General features: G+C 37.1%; 1 protein-coding gene and 1 long non-coding RNA gene across 5 annotated transcripts in view; one reads left to right on the forward strand and one right to left on the reverse strand.

Annotated features, from left to right (window-relative positions):
* Positions 1–12,417, reverse strand: part of LOC106559651 — a 31,523-nt gene extending 19,106 nt beyond the window's left edge. The window contains exons 1-4 of the long non-coding RNA XR_005369000.1: positions 11,987–12,417; positions 11,700–11,877; positions 8,568–8,765; positions 857–1,023 (exon numbers count right to left, since the gene is read on the reverse strand). This is a non-coding gene — a long non-coding RNA (uncharacterized LOC106559651). The remainder of the gene's footprint in view (positions 1–856; positions 1,024–8,567; positions 8,766–11,699; positions 11,878–11,986) is intronic.
* GABRB1 (gamma-aminobutyric acid type A receptor subunit beta1) overlaps positions 1–18,629 on the forward strand; it is a 358,276-nt gene that overhangs the window by 208,753 nt on the left and 130,894 nt on the right. The gene's annotated exons all lie outside the window — the stretch shown is intronic.

An 18,629-nucleotide genomic window follows, 5' to 3' on the forward strand; every position in this document is an offset into this window, starting at 1 on the left:
AATGGCGAACCAGGAAGGTGACTTTGAAAACATGACTTTATTATTAAAAATACCTCTGTAGGGTAATTATGGTAATTAAACTTTCCATCTTCACCATTATTGCTGTCTTCTTTGTGATCCAGTGTCTCTCCATCTCTAATTCCATTTCCTTAGCCTTATTTACAAATTGTTCCCTTCCAACCATCAAGTATATTCGAATGCCTTAAGGGATACTATCTTGAACACTACCCACCCTCCTTTATTACAGTAACAATTTCATTTGATTGGCCCCATTACTCCTACAGGGATGAAATTAAGATGATTAAAAAAAAACATATAAAACGAATCATTAGGGTAGTCTACGTGAAGTACATTCAGGAAAACTAAGATTTTTGAAGCTCACTTTTTTAGGACACAATTTTCCAGTACATAAGGAAAAGGCCATAATAGCCATGTTTTCCAAAGAAATGTCATAAAGAAATTTCTTTAGTAAAATAGCTAATGGACTGGTAATTGTATACTTTATTGAATATGCCAGTACTTATCATTAATGTGATCCATAAAATGAATATCTCGGACTCTATTCAGATTAGAATAGCAAATGAACTAACAATGGTTACAAATTAAAATCTAGGCTATAGCACTGACCATGAGGGGCACCTTATTTTAGAAAGAAGGAAAGTATTGAAACTGAGTTATTTTGTAAATGTGATAGATCATTTTCTCTCCTAGTTGTAGGTCTCATGATCAAGAAGGTTGAATCTTGCCATTTCATGCATCAGAGAACCTCCTTTCTTTAGTGAGAAATAAAATTAGGAGAGGTTTTCTCAGGAACCCTGATACCCCCCCCCCATCCCCACCTCCATCATATACTCACCAGTTCCATAAAGTCAGACATGAAATGTTTCTCTTGCTTAGAATATATGTAATGGAGGATGTTCACACTCCTACAAAATAAATTGTAATCTTTGCACAATTCCTTGTATAATACCTATATTGCCAGGTTCCTCTTCTCTTTACAAAAGCACAGTGAAATGCAAAAATCTAAGAGAAAAATTATTATTTAGATAACCTTGAATCCTTGTCAGTGTATACAAGGATAACTCATAAATAAATACTATTATTTTAAATATTATTTGTAGCAACCCTTATATGTAATCAAAGTGAAAGAACTAGTTTGTCATGACACTGTGGGAGAAAACTGATACTGGACCATGTCATACCAAGTCTGCCATTGGCCTAGTGACTAATTAGAATCGTACATCCTTGCCTACAACAGAACAGTGTTCTCCTTCCTCCCTCTAGTTTGCTTGAATTAAAAAAAAATGAATCCTTGAAAGAAAAATAGAGGCAATTGCTTTCTCTGTGTTTCAAAGATAATATGATATTTAACTATCTGGATCTTGGAGGTCAAACAGACCTGGGTTCCAGCCCTGGCTCTGCTAGATGCTAGATTTGTAACCCTGAACAAGTTACATAACCCCTTTGAGCTTTGGTTTCTTTATCTATATAATAAGGCCCATTAAATAGAGTCAAAGCATTAACTGTTATTAGTAGAAGAGGTAGTTATTCATCATTGTCTGGCACATTTTCAGGAGAAATCTGATTACATAAAAGTTCCCTCCTTTCTTCTAACAAATGCATCAACCCTTCTGAATAAATATTTGTAAAACACTATTTTCCCAAAAAGTTACCATGAGAATTAGTTTCATTCTTTTCAAATATGGTCGTTATATAAACAAATAATTATTGCGATTCAGGGGAACTAAAGTTAATTTGTTACGACTACAACTAATCAGCAAGTCAATCCTGGAGTCTTTGCTGCCTGAAGTGAGAGTCTTGGAGATGAAGGAAGCAGAAATGCCATTCCAGAAAGAGTTTACCAGCACAGCTCAAGACCAAGAGGCATGGCAACATATATCAAACTTGAATGTGCCCCAGAATCACCAGGAGAATTTGTTAAGACATAGATTTCTGGGCCTCATCTCCAGAGTTCCTGATAATAGGTTTCAAGTAAAGCCTAAGAATTCACTGTTCTAATGTTTTGTAGTTGATTTTAATACACCTGGCCTAGGACAGTATTTTGAGAACCATTGGAACAGGATGATGTTGGGAGACTCCAGAGACTGTGCTTTGTTATTGATGAAGTAGTGCATTGAGCACATATAACCAGAGACAGGCCAGAAGAGACAGATAGAACCCAGATCATGGAGTAACTTGGTATCTACCGAGGGGTATAAGTTTAATAGCAGGCCCAGTTCACAAGGATCACTGCTGTGGGAATGGATTGAGGAGTAGGAAGTCTGAAGCCTAGTTGGTCAGTTGAGAAGTTGGTGTAATGATCCAAGGAAGAGATGGTGGGGGCTTAAGTCAGAGAGGGAACAAAGATGAAGTAGACAGAGCCTGATGATGTATGAGATAAAAAAAGGGAAGGAGCCTGGTTTGAAGATGTTGTTCAGGGACTCAATCCATAATAAACTATATAAACTATAATAGTTCTAATTATATGTTAAAAATTGTTTTTGAATTATTTCAGTGATTTAAATCAATAACAAAATAGAACAGGTTTGAAAAAATGTAATAGGTTCCAACCAACTCTGAGTCTTCTGGAGATCTATATTCATTTAGTAAGCAATTACCAAAGTGTAATAATGATAGTTAATGTGCACTCAGTGCTTACTCTCCTCAGTATTTTCTTGAATTCTCACAACGCTCTAGAGTGGGCATTATGATCAGCCCCATTTTACAGATGAGGAAACCATGGCTCTCAGGTTAAATCATTTCCTTTTTCAGATAACTTTTATGTGTTAAAAGTTATCTGAATCCATTCTTTTCCACCTGTTTCTGTCATAGGAAGCTGGCCTGTGTGGACAAGCTTCCAGGTGAGTTTAGCCAATGGGAGAACCTGGCAAGAGACCAGAGGTAGGGAAGAGGGTGAGGTCAGGTTTTACTCCCTCCTCACACATTGTCTCACACTGGCTATATTCCTCAACAGAGTGTCACAGATCCTCTGAAAGGGACTTTGTCTACATGTCTACACAGCTTTCTTCCTTCTGCTCCTAGGAACTAATTTTTCTCCTCCATCTTTAGTGTTTAGAAGTAGTAACACGTCTTCTATTTCAATGACTAGGGGGCACCCCACTAACCATTATAGTTTTCTTACAAACTGCTTACCCTTTTACATTAGTCCATTTATGACATTTTCATTAAATTATCCTATGTTGAACAATCCAGGGATACAGGGAAAAGGGTACAGGAGACAGGGATTCAAAATCCCATAGTCTGACTCTAGGCACCAAGCTCCCAGACCCTGCTAAAGTGGAAGAAGAGAAGGCAGGAAGGAGTGGCGAGCAGTGTCTTTTCTCCTGTATTTTGGAACTGAGTGCAGACAAAGGCAAAGAATAACCATCTAGTTAAATAGATTTCTCCAAATCAAGAAAAGCTGAGAGTCTGAAAAGAGATTAGTGAAAAATCTATTCTTTGGCCTCTTGACCAGTTCACCCTAATTGGAAAAGAAAAAAAGACTCTCTACCCAGCCTTCAATATCTTTATATGACAGTAACAGTATGTTTAAAAACAGGGTTTAAAGTACCACCATTATGAAGATAATAAGTGGCAACCCTTGGTTTTCTCTATCTCACACCTCAGTCCAGTGCCTGCCTCTTCCATCAGCAAGACAGGTAGTGAAGTAGTGTGGTGAACAAAATGAGACAGGATGGAGTGAAAGCTTCTGTGAAGTTTCTGAGGGGCAGTTTAAAACTAACAACTTTGGGATCCCTGGGTGGCGCAGCGATTTAGCGCCTGCCTTTGGCCCAGGGCGCGATCCTGGAGACCCAGGATCGAATCCCATGTCAGGGTCCCGGTGCATGGAGCCTGCTTCTCCCTCTGCCTATGTCTCTGCCTCTCTCTCTCTCTTTCTCTGTGTGTGACTATCATAAATAATAAATAAAAATTAAAAAAAAATAAATAAAACTAACAACTTTGTACATGATGTAGGTGACTATTTTATTTAACGGATGACAGGAGAAGAAGCACCATTCTGGACAATAGCTTTGTATTCTCTCATATTCATATCCTGTTCAATTTAAAAGAACTCATTTCTTGCAGTGTGTGGTACCATATTCCTGGTTATAGAGTGTCGTATATAGTGATATATATACAGTTAAATGTAACTGAAGTTAATATACATGAAGTCTTCAGAAAACAGATGGATGTTCAACTTTCCAAAACTGATTAGAATTGTTAATCAGAGTTCAGAGGAGTACAGTCACAGCCAAGATACCAGTTCCATCAGCTTGTGAGGGTTTTCTTAAACAATGTAACAAGTCCCATCTCCCTATCCTAACCATAGGGAAGTTTAAGTTATGCAGCTACCATTTTACATTTAAATATATTAGTTCCTTAGCCTGGAAATAAAGAGCTATGGAGATGTTGCCATAAAATTAAATGTTAGATATTGAAAATAAACATGATAATGTGACCACCATTGAGAAAATAAAAGGCTTGAGAAAAGGAGAACCAATGAAAGTTACTAGATGTAGCAAACCTAGTTTTTCTAGGAAAGTTATAAAGTGAATATTACAAAAGAATTCAAAAAATTTAGAGCTCAAGAGAACAATTCACTTATCAAGACCTGGTTTCCTAATGAATTACAGTATTCAGCATATTTCATTTATGTACATAAAATGATACGTATAGTTTCCTATAAAACCACTGTGATAATCACATTCAATACATATACAGTCGAAACAGTTCACTTATTTTTCCAGAAAGAATCTTATTAAATTAGAAATGAGTAATGTATGAATGCACTGTAAAATCTAGATCTCTTGACTCTACGCCCAGGATTATTATCAATCTAGTAAATTTCTGTTCTAACAAATTACACAGAAACTATTAAGGAAATGTCTTAGTTCCCATATCCCTACCCAACATCTGCTTATTCCCTTGGCTTTAATTAAGCGAATCTATTCCAGATCATGTCCATATGCAGCTGACTTAAGTGGACTGCACCCTTGAATGAGACTTTCATTGCTGCCGTTGATGTGATCAGTTCATTCCCCATGGCCAAATTGATCATGCAGCAATAGACATCCATCTTTAAGACAGCTACTTTTAACAATCCCTACATGCCTCCGTCAGTTTACTTTCAGCCATAGACAAGTCTGGCCCTCACCCTGGGCAGGTTTCCCAGACTAGAGAGAATGACACAGATGCCCCAAAATTCTAAGGTTAACCATTTGAGTGATCCACCACGTCTAAAATCATAAACATGGCAAATAAGGGGAAGTGGGGGCACAAAAATTGTGAAAATAGTAAGCCAAACCTGGATTCTAAAACAAGTAATATTTTTTCCTTTAATATTTGTAAGATGTATTTGTGTTTTAGAAATAGTTAATATTTATTGTACCCTCTTATGAGCAAGGCATTGTTCTAAGTTTGTTGTAGGTTTTTTTTTCATTTACTATCTCATTCAGTCCTCTCAACATCACAAATTTTGTTTTGTTTTCTATTATTTCATTCAGTCCTCTTGACATCCTACAAAGTACTATTAACACCAATTTATAATGAGGCTACTGAGGTTAAATAAAGTCATATAACAAGTGGCTAAGTCAGGATTCAAGCCCACATCTGAAAGGTTCCAGAGTAACATTGGGTTTTAGAACCACAGTCTTTTCCAACATAGCTAAAGTCATGACCACCTCCTATTCTGGAAATATACACATCACCCTTTGTGTCTCATTTTTCTAGTATTCTCAACCCCAATTCCTACTAAACCTTAACAAAGGTTGAAATTGATTCCAAATTATAAATAATGGGAAGGAGCTTAAAAGATTAACGAGAGTCAAATTTTTAAGGCAAAATTAAATCTGAAGTGAAGCATGGATAGAGAGATTTAATGGAGGCAAGGGGGATTTCCTTGAACTCTTAAAATGACCCAGTGGTAGTCACCTTCTCTGGGAATACAGGCAGATGATATAAGTATGAGGAGAAGTAAAAAATGTCACCATGAAAGGCAGGTGATTAATACTATCCTGGAAAGGGCAGAGATCAGTTGATGCCTGTTTGACTCAGCACTTCACTCTGAAGGCTTAAATATTAAATCACTAACCCATTTCAAGAATGTAGATTTGGATAGGAGGGATCTGGTTGAAGGGGAGGAGGGCGGGGGGTGGGAGTGAATGGGTGACGGGCACTGGGGGTTATTCTGTATGTTAGTAAATTGAACACCAATAAAAAATAAATTAAAAAAAATAAAAAATAAATAAATAAATAAATAAATAAATAAATAAATAAATAAATAAATAAATAAAAAGGAGGGATCTGGTTAAGTGTGGAGAAATAAACCCAAGTCTATTTCTGCCCAGCTCTTTAATATTACCAAAATGAAAGGGGAGAAACAAAAGTAGTATAAATCCTCAATGGCAAAAGAGAGAAAGAAACAAACATACAAAAAACTGAAAAGAAGACAACAGTAGAAATGAAGGAAAGAATATGGATAAAAATTTTGTAGGTAGGAAGTTGATGCAGAAAAGGTTACTAGCTTAGTTGATAAAGGAGAAGAGAAAGTTAAACTCTTACAGATCTACGGAGGTCAATAATGATGAACCAAAAGATACATCCCTCAGGCCTCAAGACCCAGGTTTGGGGCACAGCGCTCCATGAAATGTAAGGGGAGGGCTTAGGGCTGAAAACAGCAGAGTTGGTAGAAAGGCTTCATAAAGAGAAGTCAGGCCCAGATTTCTTCCCACAACTTTTGCAACTAGGCAAATATCCCTCCCCAATTTTCAAAGACTAGAAGAGTTTTATTCTTTCAAGAAAATGGACCAGAGAATTTGAGCTCGTGGTTCCCCATGTGATGAGGCCATGGTGAATTACTAAAGAGAAAGCAGGGAATTAAATGAAAGTTTCAGTAGTTTCATATTGGAACTCCCAGTCCTATTCCCATACCTCTGCTCACAGACCACCAGTAACCCAGGGTATATCTACTGCTTGAGGATTTGTCTCTAAAATATTTCAGAGGAAACCTGCAATTAGTAACATAGAGGATGGTTTCTGAATGCAAAAAGCTAGTCTCAAATGCAGTCTCTCAGTGAGAAGCCATGCACAGCTTTTAATTGCCTCATTCTCTAAAGGAACAAATAGCAAACCCTAAAAGCAACAACAGCAGTTTGAAGGTAAAGTGACTTGGGGCAGCCCGGGTGGCTTAGCAGTTTAGCGCCACCTTCAGCCCAGGGCCTGATCCTGGAGTCCCAGGATCGAGTCACATCGGGCTCCCTGCATGGAGCCTGCTTCTCCCTCAGCCTGTGCCTCTGCCTCTGTGTGTGTGTGTCTCTCATGAATAAAAAAATAGAATCTTTGAAGATAAAGCAACTTGAAGAAATCCTTCTACATGAGAGGCAAAGGAGGGAGAATAGAATTTAGAAGAAACAGGGACAACATGAGGGACACAAAATAATTTCAATTAGGAAAATGTTTAAAAACATATTCATGAAAAGAAAGAAGAGATTGTATCCATAAAAACGCAAATGGGATACAGAAATGTAAAAATTTTATAGCTCTTGGGGAAAAAATATCAATGAAAGAGTAGAACAAACAGCCAAGAAAACTTCAGAGAAAGTGTAATGAAAAGCAAACATATGGGCAATGAAAGAAAAAATAACTAGGAAATTCAAATGTTAACTTAAGAGGTCAATTAACAAGCAATAGTTTCATAGGAAATGAAAAAAATAAAAGGAGAAAATTATCAAATTATTTTGGGGAATTTTCACAGACTGGAAAAATTTATTTTCCAGGCTGAAAGAGTTCCCCAAATTCCCAGATCAGTAAATAAAGATAAATTCCAAGGCCCATCACAATGAAATTATAAGAAAGAAATCTATCCTGGAAATAAAGGAAATTCCTGAAAGCTCCCAGGGAGGAAATTTAAGTCATATCCAAAGAATTGGGATCAGAATGGCATCATCATCAGCAGGACTGGAATCTAAGCTACTAGTGGAAAGGTAACTTCAAAATTCTGAGGGAAAATATTTTCACCCTAGAATTCTATATATAATAATAAGGCATATAGAATAACAATGTTTTCTGATATTCAAGACCTGGAGAAATTTGTATACTTCATTTATATACTTTCTTAGAAAATTGCTATAGAATATGCTATAGCAAAATGAAATAGTAAACTAAAATAATAAACTGAAATAATGATAGCAATAATAATAATAATAAAGAGACACATGCAATCTAAGTAAGATAATAGGAAAACCTAACAGGAGAGATAATTTGAAGTCTGAGAAATCTGCAGATGACTAATGTGCAAATTAGTCACAAAAAGAGCTGTAAGAGGGGGTAATTTGGCTGTGGGCATGGAGTGGGGTGTGCTTTTTGAGAATTTAAAAACAGTGGAAATATCCATGTGACAAAGAGTAGTGTCATTTGAAAAACATATAAAAACAATAAATTTCTTAAATGAGGAAATTAATAAAATTAAAAAACAAAACTTGTACAAGAAAGGAAATAACAATTTTGGTATACACTGCTTGGCTCACAGTGAACAGGTTTTACATAAGCATAATAATATAATCACTAACCTCTAGTTGAAACAGACATTTATGCAAATATACAAGTATTGGGCGGCCCGGGTGGCTCAGCCGCCTTCAGCCCAGGGCGTGATCCTGGAGACCCAGGATCGAGTCCCTTGTCAGGCTCCCTGCATGGAGCCTGCTTCTTCCTCTGCCTGTGTCTCTGCCTCTCTCTGTGTGTGTCTCTCATGAATAAATGAATAAAATCTAAAAAAAAAAACAAGTATTAATAATACATATAATAACAATATTATTAGTATAATAATTATTGTATTGATATATGTGTTTTTATATATGCACATAAATGGTGTGGTAAAATAAAAGAGGTGGGTATAAGAAAGGTAAATATTCAACCATGATAAGAGGAAGGCAGTACAAAATAGTGGTTGTGGTATAATAAAAAATATACATATTTGGTGTTTGTCCTTGGTTTCTGGCATGGAGCTTCAAAAGGCCTTGGAATTTTGTAACTGATAGGAGTATGTCTTGTTACTCATAAAGAGCTCTTTCCAGGGCACTTGGGTGGCTAAGTCAGTTAAGCATCTGAGTCTCAATTTCAGCTGAGGCCATGATCTCAGGGTCCTGGGATCAAGCTCTGAGTCACCAACACCACCCCACCCTATTGAGCAGAGTCTGCTCTCCTCCCTCTGCCCCTTCCCCTGCACACTCTCTCTCTGTGTCTCTCAAAAGAGTCCCTTTCAACATATGAGAGTTTATGCTAATGAAATGGGATCCCTAAATAACTTCATGATGGGGGGTGGTTGTCAGAAAAAAACATAACTGGAGCATTGGAACTTTCAGCCCCGTCTCTCAACCTCCAGACACTGAGTTCAACCAATGATAGTAATCAATCAGGCCTATATAGGGAAACCTTGAATAAAAACTCTGAACAGTGAGGCTCGGCTCAGAGAGTTTCCATGTTGGTAACATCAATGTGCTGGGAGGATGGCATGCACAAAACCCCTGGGAGAGGGTATGGGAGCTCGGGGTCCTTCCTCCTCCCCCACCCAAGACCTTGCCCTATACATCTCTTGCATTTGGCTGTTCCTGAGGTGTATCCTTTATAATAAAACTGTAATTGGAAGTATAGCACTTTCAGTAAGTTCTGTGAGTTGTGTGACCTACCAAATTTTTGAACCTGAAGGGGGCTTGTGAGGAGTCCCAAATTTGTAGTCAGCCAGGAAGAAGTGTGGGTGGCTTGGGGACATCTAGGACTTGCAGCTGACAGCTGAAATGGGGAAAGTCATGTACGACTGAGTCTCTCAACCTGTGGGGTCTGTACTCCAAATTGAAGTGAATTGAGAGACACTAAGTTGCTGTCAGAGAATGTTGCAATGCAGTGGACACACAAAATGTTTAGAAATATGAAAGTACCAAAAGAAAAAGCTAAAGTAGTTCAAAATTATTTTCTCTATACAGCCAAGTGAAAGGATAAAAATGAGTGGGCAGACACTTCTTTATTTCCTTAAAGTCTTTTAAATTTCTTTGCCATATTCATGTATTACACTGATAAAAATTAAATTTTGTCAAATAAGAATTAATTCATTTCTAAAAGGTGAAAGTATCATTTTATTATTCACTAAGCTCTCCAAATCATAATGCTAATTACTTAGTCATTAATTAATTCATCCATTTGTCCCATACTTATTAAATATCTGACATTCTGTGCCCAGTGGAGAACAAAAGACTTTTGGAATGAGTATTTTGATTAAGAAGAGCTACATGAAAAATGTGCAAGACAGGGTGCCTGGGTGGTTAAGTGTCCCAACTCTTGATTTTGACTCAGGTCACGATCTCATGGTTGTGGATAGAGCCCCGTGTTGAGAGCTCTGTGCTCGGGAAGTCAGCTGGAGATTCTCTCTCTCTCCTCTGCCCCTCTCTCCCTTTCTAAAATAAATAAATATATTTTTTTAAATGTGGGAGAATAAATGCAGAGCAATATGTACTATAATATTTTTTAAATATTCATTATTCTTACCAACTAGTAGAAATAGGCATTTTTTTTTACTGGTCAAGTTTTCATAACATATATTCGGCCTAACATGATTAGTTAAGTATAGAATACAATCTTCATTGTACAGATGATTATTTATTATTATACCTAACTCATAAAAATTATAAAAATAATAAAAAATTATCCTAGTATGTGTGGAAAATCATTTTGTGAGGATGTATCATAGGAAAATGCATGTTTTGTACAGAATGTGAACTTAAGATGTTTTATATTCATGCCTAGCTTCTCATTTGGCAATCACATTTTAGTTTAATATTGGAGTTGTGATCTGTGCTACAATTTGTTTTGATGATCTCCAAAATCATTGATTTTTGGCCTTGTCTTATGCACTGTTCAAGGTTCTACTTGAATCAAATTGAGGTTGGTTTCATTTTTATCCATTTGAATGTCAATTTATTACTCTTAGCTTCTAAAAAGAATTACAAATATATTTTCTTCACTATTTAAATTCTCAGAAGAGATATAATTCTGCCTTGGAGGGCTGAAACACCCAAATCCCAAACCCCTCCCTCCCCATTGAAAGAGTGGTTTTCATTATGCTCTTCTTTATCAACTTGAGGTTTCTTAGACGAGCATCATTACATCAGTGTAGAACAGACACAAACATTTAACCACAGAAAGCAAGATTTCACTGGAACATAATCTGATAATGAAACCAGTGTGTTCATCCAATGAATTCTATAAAATCATCTCAGTTAGTTGCATCTGGTGAGAGGTGGGGTCCAGTGGGGTCTAGGGCTGGGGTGGAAATTGTGGCAACATTTAACAGTTGAGAAACTGGTAATGATGTTACCCCTACAGCCAGGTGAACCTCATTTTTTCAGGGTCCTCCCCCTCTCTTTATTTGCTTTCTCTCTGTCAGTTTACTCTTCCTTATTTCCCATCACTCCTGTTTTCCCCCATGCCTTCACAAACATACCTATTTAGCATGTATCATGTGTCAGAGCTGATAAGCGGTACATGTGTTAATTTATTAATCCTCACTACAATCCTGTGGGTTGGGTGCTACTGATATTTCCATAATACCAAAAAGAAACCGAGACTGAAGATGAACTCTCCAAAGTCACAGAAGGTCCCACATTTTTCATTGTTGCTTATCCACCGCCTAAGGAGCCCCTGTCACCTACCTCCCCCATGTACACGCAGGGCTCTCTGCATCTAGTGATTCGTAAAGAAGCCCAACAAATTCCAGCTTCAGCGAGTTCACCCAGACTGGTCAGTCTGTTGCCTGCAATGCAGTTGTTATTCTTCCAGTTTGCCTTTGGATTCTTTAGCAACGTCTGTCTTCCAGAGCAATGTGGAGGGCTGTTATAGACAAATAAAAGGAAAATGTCAGATTTTCTGGATCCGGATTTACCCATGTGACAGGGCTGTTTTGGTTCTAGCCTCAGGGAGCCTTTTTCCTAAAGCTTACCTGTGCTTTATAAGATGGTGTGGGCAGACTGTTGCTCCTAAAATGAGGAATAATTCCTGCCTATTAGCAAGTGAGTTTGCCTCCAGGAAACCATTGAACGTCGGTACAAATCAGAAGAGTTTCGGCAGGGGCCTAAATTAACCTGCGGGAGCCTTTCAGTGCTGCAAGCAGTATTACTCCCAAGCACAGCAAGGTCAGCCCAGTCACGATTTGGGCCCCGCTTCTGAAGTGGGAATGATTTTTGAAAGAGAACTCGCCTGTTGCTTTATGTTGTGGAGAAGAAGAAAAAAAATTTAAGGAAATGTGACTAATCAAGTGCTAGAAGACTTGAAAACAGAAGTTTTCTGATTAGTAATGCAAAGCTGGGATCATGTCTCCTTGTATTTGTCAAAATGGAGAACATAAAATCCTGCTAACCTATTCAGCTAGCTAAAAGGTTTCCATGACAACTGTGGGAACTTGGAACATTCAGTACTCTTGTCTTCAAAAATAACCTCTCCGTATAGGCAAGAGATTGTTAAAAGCACTAACCCACTTCACCTCTCTAGTCCAAGGTAACTACCTGGCCATTATGTTGGTCTCCTACAACCCTGGCAAAACTTCAAATGGTCTGTTTATTCTACAGTGTGGGGATAAAAATTCAGATGATGAGCTCAGTATAAACTGTTTAATCTCCGCAGGTTTTAGCCCTTTGACTTTGGGCACTCATTAGTTTTTTCCAGAGGAAAGAGAACTTACTTCTATGCAAGGAATTATAGATATAAAGGTTGTTTCTTCTTTCCTTTTAAAGCCAATCAAGTTGAAAATAGAAAATATAGTTATCTCTTACAAATTTTTTCCCTGAAATGCCAACAACACATGTTCATGGTAGATAATATAGGAAATACAGAAAACACTAAGAAAAAAAAAAAAAAGGATCCATTATCTCACAACCCAGAGAGCCTAACCATTGTTGAAATGTTTGTATATCCTCTTCTAGCGTTTAAATCATATCTTTTTTTCATTCGTTCTTTTTTTTTTTTTTAACTAAACCATTCCTTAAGTTGGACCCACCCACAGAGATAAACTTGGATAATGGAGGGTTTATTGCAAAAAAGACAAAACCAAAAAGACACATAGTAGATAATCTCCTGGGTCACAGTGCCTCTAAGACTGACTTTGTGAAGAACTGAAATAATAACTTTATAAATACTCAATATTATTAACCTACCTCATTGGTGCACTGGTGTTCATATTTCTGCAGAAAGAGGTTCTGATTGGCCTGTTGCCCATCATCGAATATAGAGCATCTCTTTTCCTGGTTTACTGAATCCTTGCCAAGGTCACAAATTTGGTTTCAGGTATCAAAAATGACAGACCCCCAGAAACTTAGCTGGGCCATTTCAAACCTTCCTTGTGCAGAAGGCAGTCTCCAAGGCTCCTTACTTATACACAATTTTATATATTTCTTTTCCCCTGGGACACATCATCTGTGGCATTTCAGAAGTGGGAGAGAAGAGGTTGGCCCCAAGTGCAAGCAATGGCGGCGGTGGGGGGTGGGGCAGCATTATTGGCACATTAAAAGCAATGATTAATGAGTAAAAGCTATGATATTCAGCCTGTTTTGTATTATCAGAATGTTCCAGCAAGTCTAAACATTGAGGATAAAACACTCCTTCTCCAAAAATATTTCTTGTTGTTCCAATTTCTAAACAACTAGTGAAGACGCTGATGGGTTTTACTAAAATAATATATATTTAAGCTTCAAATTAACACACTTTAGTTAATTACACTGTAATCAACCTTGTAATCTACATGGGTGTTAATTCAAAGGACTCCCTGTGTGGTCCATGACAAAGAGAATTAGTGTTCCTCTCCCCTCAAAAGCAAGTTCTATAGGGTTCAGGATCATTCAAGCTCACTATGGGCCCATTCATTTATTTAACCCCTATGTCTTGTTTATTTCTGCACGTAGCCAGTAAATTTGAAATAAACAATGGTAGCATATTCCCCAAATGAATGAGAGAGACACCTAACTCTGGGAAACGAACAAGGGCAGTGGAAAGGGAGGTGGGGGGGGGGGTTGGGGTGACTCCGGTGATGGGCACTGAGGGGGGCACTTGATAGGATGAGCACTGGGTGATAGGCTATATGTTGGCAAATTGAACTCCAATAAAAAAATAATTAAAATTTAAAAATAAATAAATTTAAAAAACCGATTGTAAAAAAAAATGGTACACAGTAGTTGTAAAGATAAATAACAACTTGAGCTACTTCAATTCTATCATTCTATGTGCAAATCATTCTATGAAATGGGGAATTCAGTCTTTTGGAAATACTTCTCCATATGCTTCCTTCCTTCCCCAAAAATACATACTTTAAAATATTAATTTATTCATTTTTCATTTTTTATACTGTGATTTTTATTTTTTAATGTATTTTAGTCTATTTTCTGTATTGTCATAAAGTCATATAAAAAGTTCAAGGTTAGAACTTTACTATCCATATGTCTTTTCTGACTATTGTTACTGTTTGTAACATTTCATGATTATTACTAAAAATAATTTTGTCCTATACAGGAGGAAGGGTATTTAAAATGATTCTTTCCAGATGTCAAATACTCTAGATATTCCATTGTCTATCATATTTTAAGCATTTATTTATATTAACTTCTCTAATTATAAACTATTCTACTATAATAATATTCCTTTAACCAGAGACACCAAAATTTATTTAACTATTAGTCTATTATTGGACAATTAGTTTGTTTCCAGGTTTTGTTGCTATAAATAGTGCTATATTGATATCTCTGTACACATTTTATTCCTACTCGCTGACTTTGCCTCAGTCTAATTTTATGGGACTGCTTCAGACAATAAACAGGGCCAGAAAAAGGACAAAAGCACTACAATTAATTATCTACAAACTAGATGATGTGAATCATCACTGCAGTGAACTCTAGCTTATTCAATAGCTAATTATCCACAAACTGAGTATCAATAATTTATATGACCTACCTATAGCATCCTTGTAAAAACAGGAATTAAAAAAAAGTATCTTATGGTACATTGTCTTTAAAAAGCCTTAAGAATCTCCGGTTTTTTTATATGCATCTATTATTTATGTGCAGTATTCTTGAACATTTCCATCTATCATGTTACGCAGAAGCTTTGCAGAATAAAATCCTCCCTAGCTCCTAGTCATCTGGGGCATCCTAATCTGCTATATTTATTCATGTTTCGATGCACATGCTAAATAAGAAATTGGCAAGATGATGCAAGGGACGATGGATATTCAGCTTTGTTCTTAAGCTTGGAGTCAGGCAACATTTCTCTGGATAGTTTGCTTCCTACCAAACTGTGCGCAGAATATAAGGAGAATCTGATTTACGCCCACACCAAGGAAGGAGCTCTGCCCTAAAATCACAGTGCAGTATATTCGGGAGAGAATTGTTCTGTGAGATACAAGGCAAAACCATGTTAAGAGTTTGGCTTTCGTGCCAGACTACCTGAGTTTGAATCCCACTGGCTGGTTGGATGACCTAGGGCTAGTCAGGGGCTGAACTGGTCTGTGGGATAAAAGAACAACCAATTATAGTCCTTGCACTCATGGAAATTTACAGTTTAGAGAGAGTCAGATAATTTAAAAGATCATTATATAAAAGAATAGAAATCAAGATTTCCCACTCGCTTCAGGGTATCTGTTAATTATTATATTCGTATTGAAATTGATGTTGCCTCTCATAGAAGAATAAATTTCTTTGAAGGTAGGCCATACATATGCACGCACACTCTGAAGGTAGATTTTCTCTCTCTCTTTCAATAAATAAATACAGATATAGATACATATGTAGATATGTGTATATCCATATATGTATATGTACATCTATATATGTACGCATATACACTGAAGATAGACTCTACACATACATATGTGTGTGTGTGTATATATATATATATATACACACACACACACCTAAATATATTTTTCCTTCAGGAAAAATGAAGAGATGCTCCCTCCACCCCCCTCCCTCCATATTTCAACCCTTTTCTTACTCATTTTTTTCCTGACTTGACTAAGAGTACCTGAATCAAATCCAAATTATTGCCAGTTTTCTGACCTTCTCCAAAATTGCTTAAATTCAATAAACCTCAATTTCTTTGTTTGTAAAATGAAATTTATTTATTTATTTATTTATTTATTTATTTTTTTAATGATAGTCACAGAGAGAGAGAGAGAGGCAGAGACACAGGCAGAGGGAGAAGCAGGCTCCATGCAGGGAACCCGAAATGGGATTCGATCCTGGGTCTCCAGGATCGCGCCCTGGGCCAAAGGCAGGCGCCAAACCGCTGCACCACCCAGGGATCCCTAAAATGAAATTTAAAAGCAGTATCATCTCATAGGGATTTTATGCAGATTGTTAACAATAATATATATAAAATGTTAAACATAGTGCCAGGCACATAGTTAAGAATTCAATTAATGTTAGTTGCTCTTACAGTTAGTACCCAGTCAATATAACAATCATCCACAGACTCAGAGCTCATTATTATTACCTTCCTTCTGGGATCTTAAAATTATTAGAGAACATTTATTGAACACTTATAGAGAATATAAAATTACCTATTCATTGAAGGGGTTATTTTCTCTAGCTGTGTATGAACTGTTAGATATAGCAGGCTGGTTCCAATTACCCTATGTTGTCTAGATAAGCATTCCTTTATCCACATACCTTCACCACCCCCTATAAGTGTCACATGACCCCATTGCTCAATTCTAGAATGTAGAGAAAGTTGCTGCTTACACAGGTAAGCCAAATGGCGGGCTGAGCAAAGTCTTCGGCACATCGGCTTGAGCTTTGTTCATGCCCAGTCACAAGATCTATGATATCTCCTCCCCAGTGCTGTTGGCCAACTATACTTAGAGATCTTTCCTTTCAGACTTAGCTAATGTCTAAATCATCATGCCTGTTCAGCTAAAGGAGATTGCTTTTTCAGTTTAAGAAAAAATGGTCAGCCACTGGATTAAGTCCGTTTTCAAGTCATTTTCATCTCACACTTGAAACAAAGCCTTTGAAAAGTCCAAGAACTGCTATATTGACAACTCTGTTCTCTGAACCTATTTTGACAACTTCCTTTTAAACCAATGAGTGGTTCACATCCAGCTACCTGGGCAAACGAGTGAGGGAGGACATCAGGGTACAATTCAATGAAGCACAGAAGGAGGAAAAACCACAAAGGCTTCAACTTACACATTTATTTTCTCTCTACATCTACAGCTAATGTCTCTGCATCTTAGCCTTGGTAAGAGAATGACAGAGACGCTAGCACTCCAGAGTAGCCTAGCTCTTTGTAACATCCCGCCTCTAGTCCAATTGTAAATGCAGTCCTTAAATAATCATCTTCTTGCTGGGGCAGGGAAGAAGGGAAGAGAGAGATGAGGAAAGGCAGTCTTTAGTTCTGGCTAAGACCATGTATTCTGGAATCAAAAAGACCTGGGTTCCTGTCCTTCTTTAGCCACTTACAAGCTTAATGATTTTAGGCAAACTACTCAACCTCTCTGAGCCATGCTCACTTAGTTGATAAAATGGATGATGATGATAGTTCTGACTTCACAGGGTTCTTTTGGGAACTAAAAAATGATAAATTTTTGGCATAAGAAAGCAATCAGTGATGTTAGCTTCTGCTACTCTTCAGGGAGATGCATGGAGAGCAGTATGAGTTAAAACTTTATCATATCTATCTTCTGCTGTGCCAAGCCTGTGTTATTAGGTTTCCAAGATCAGGAAACCACTAGGTGCCTTGTCTGATGTTAGCAACTCATTTTTGTTGTGCAAAATTCACATTTGCAGGCCTCCCAGAAACTGTTGTAGAATGAAGCACATAAAAGATTCATGCACATTCGGCAGTTACCTCCTGGATAACACTTCTCAGGGGATTGATTAAGGAATTTAATTTAAACCAACAGAACCAGTAATATTTCTGCTGATCCCTTGTGTAACTGTGTTAGCTAACATAAATATACATGGACAGGCTTTGGGTATTCTGTGATTCTTACAATTATCTAGTTCAAAGGAAAGCAAACTGATTACCATATGCATGAAACTGAGAAAGAGAAAGTTCTGTTCTGTGTCAGCAGAAGGAGGAAAGGTAGTTTTGAAATATGAATGTCTTGCTACTTTTATTTGATGTGTTTTCAATGCTTGTATAGAGGAAATAATTGCCAAAATATGACATGTAGAAGCAAATTGAGTGTGTTTTTTTTCCTGAAGCTACTGTGTTCAAACTTTGACCAAAAGTGATGCTCTGTAACGTAACTCCTGCAATATGCACATACAAGTGATTAAAGGCTAAGAAATAAGGGAATCCTTTTCTAGTATTTGGTTATCATGATATGCTTAAAATAATAACTGTCTACCATTATATTGAACAGCATTTTTATCTGTTTCAATATCTTTTGCAGAAGCTCAATATATAAAATGAATAAAAAGCAGAGAAATTCTCTGGTTAAAGTGTGAATTAGATGTCTAAAAATCTGACCTTGCAGACTCCTCATCAATCCCCAGAAATAGCCACTGAATGACCCTGAATAACCCCAAAACTCAAAAGAACATAGCTTAAAACAACTTGTATGGTGCATTACTCTTTATTATATACACTTTCAC

The sequence above is a fragment of the Canis lupus genome, chromosome 13 (genome assembly GCF_011100685.1).
Source record: "Canis lupus familiaris isolate Mischka breed German Shepherd chromosome 13, alternate assembly UU_Cfam_GSD_1.0, whole genome shotgun sequence".
Classification (NCBI taxonomy): Eukaryota; Metazoa; Chordata; class Mammalia; order Carnivora; family Canidae; genus Canis; species Canis lupus.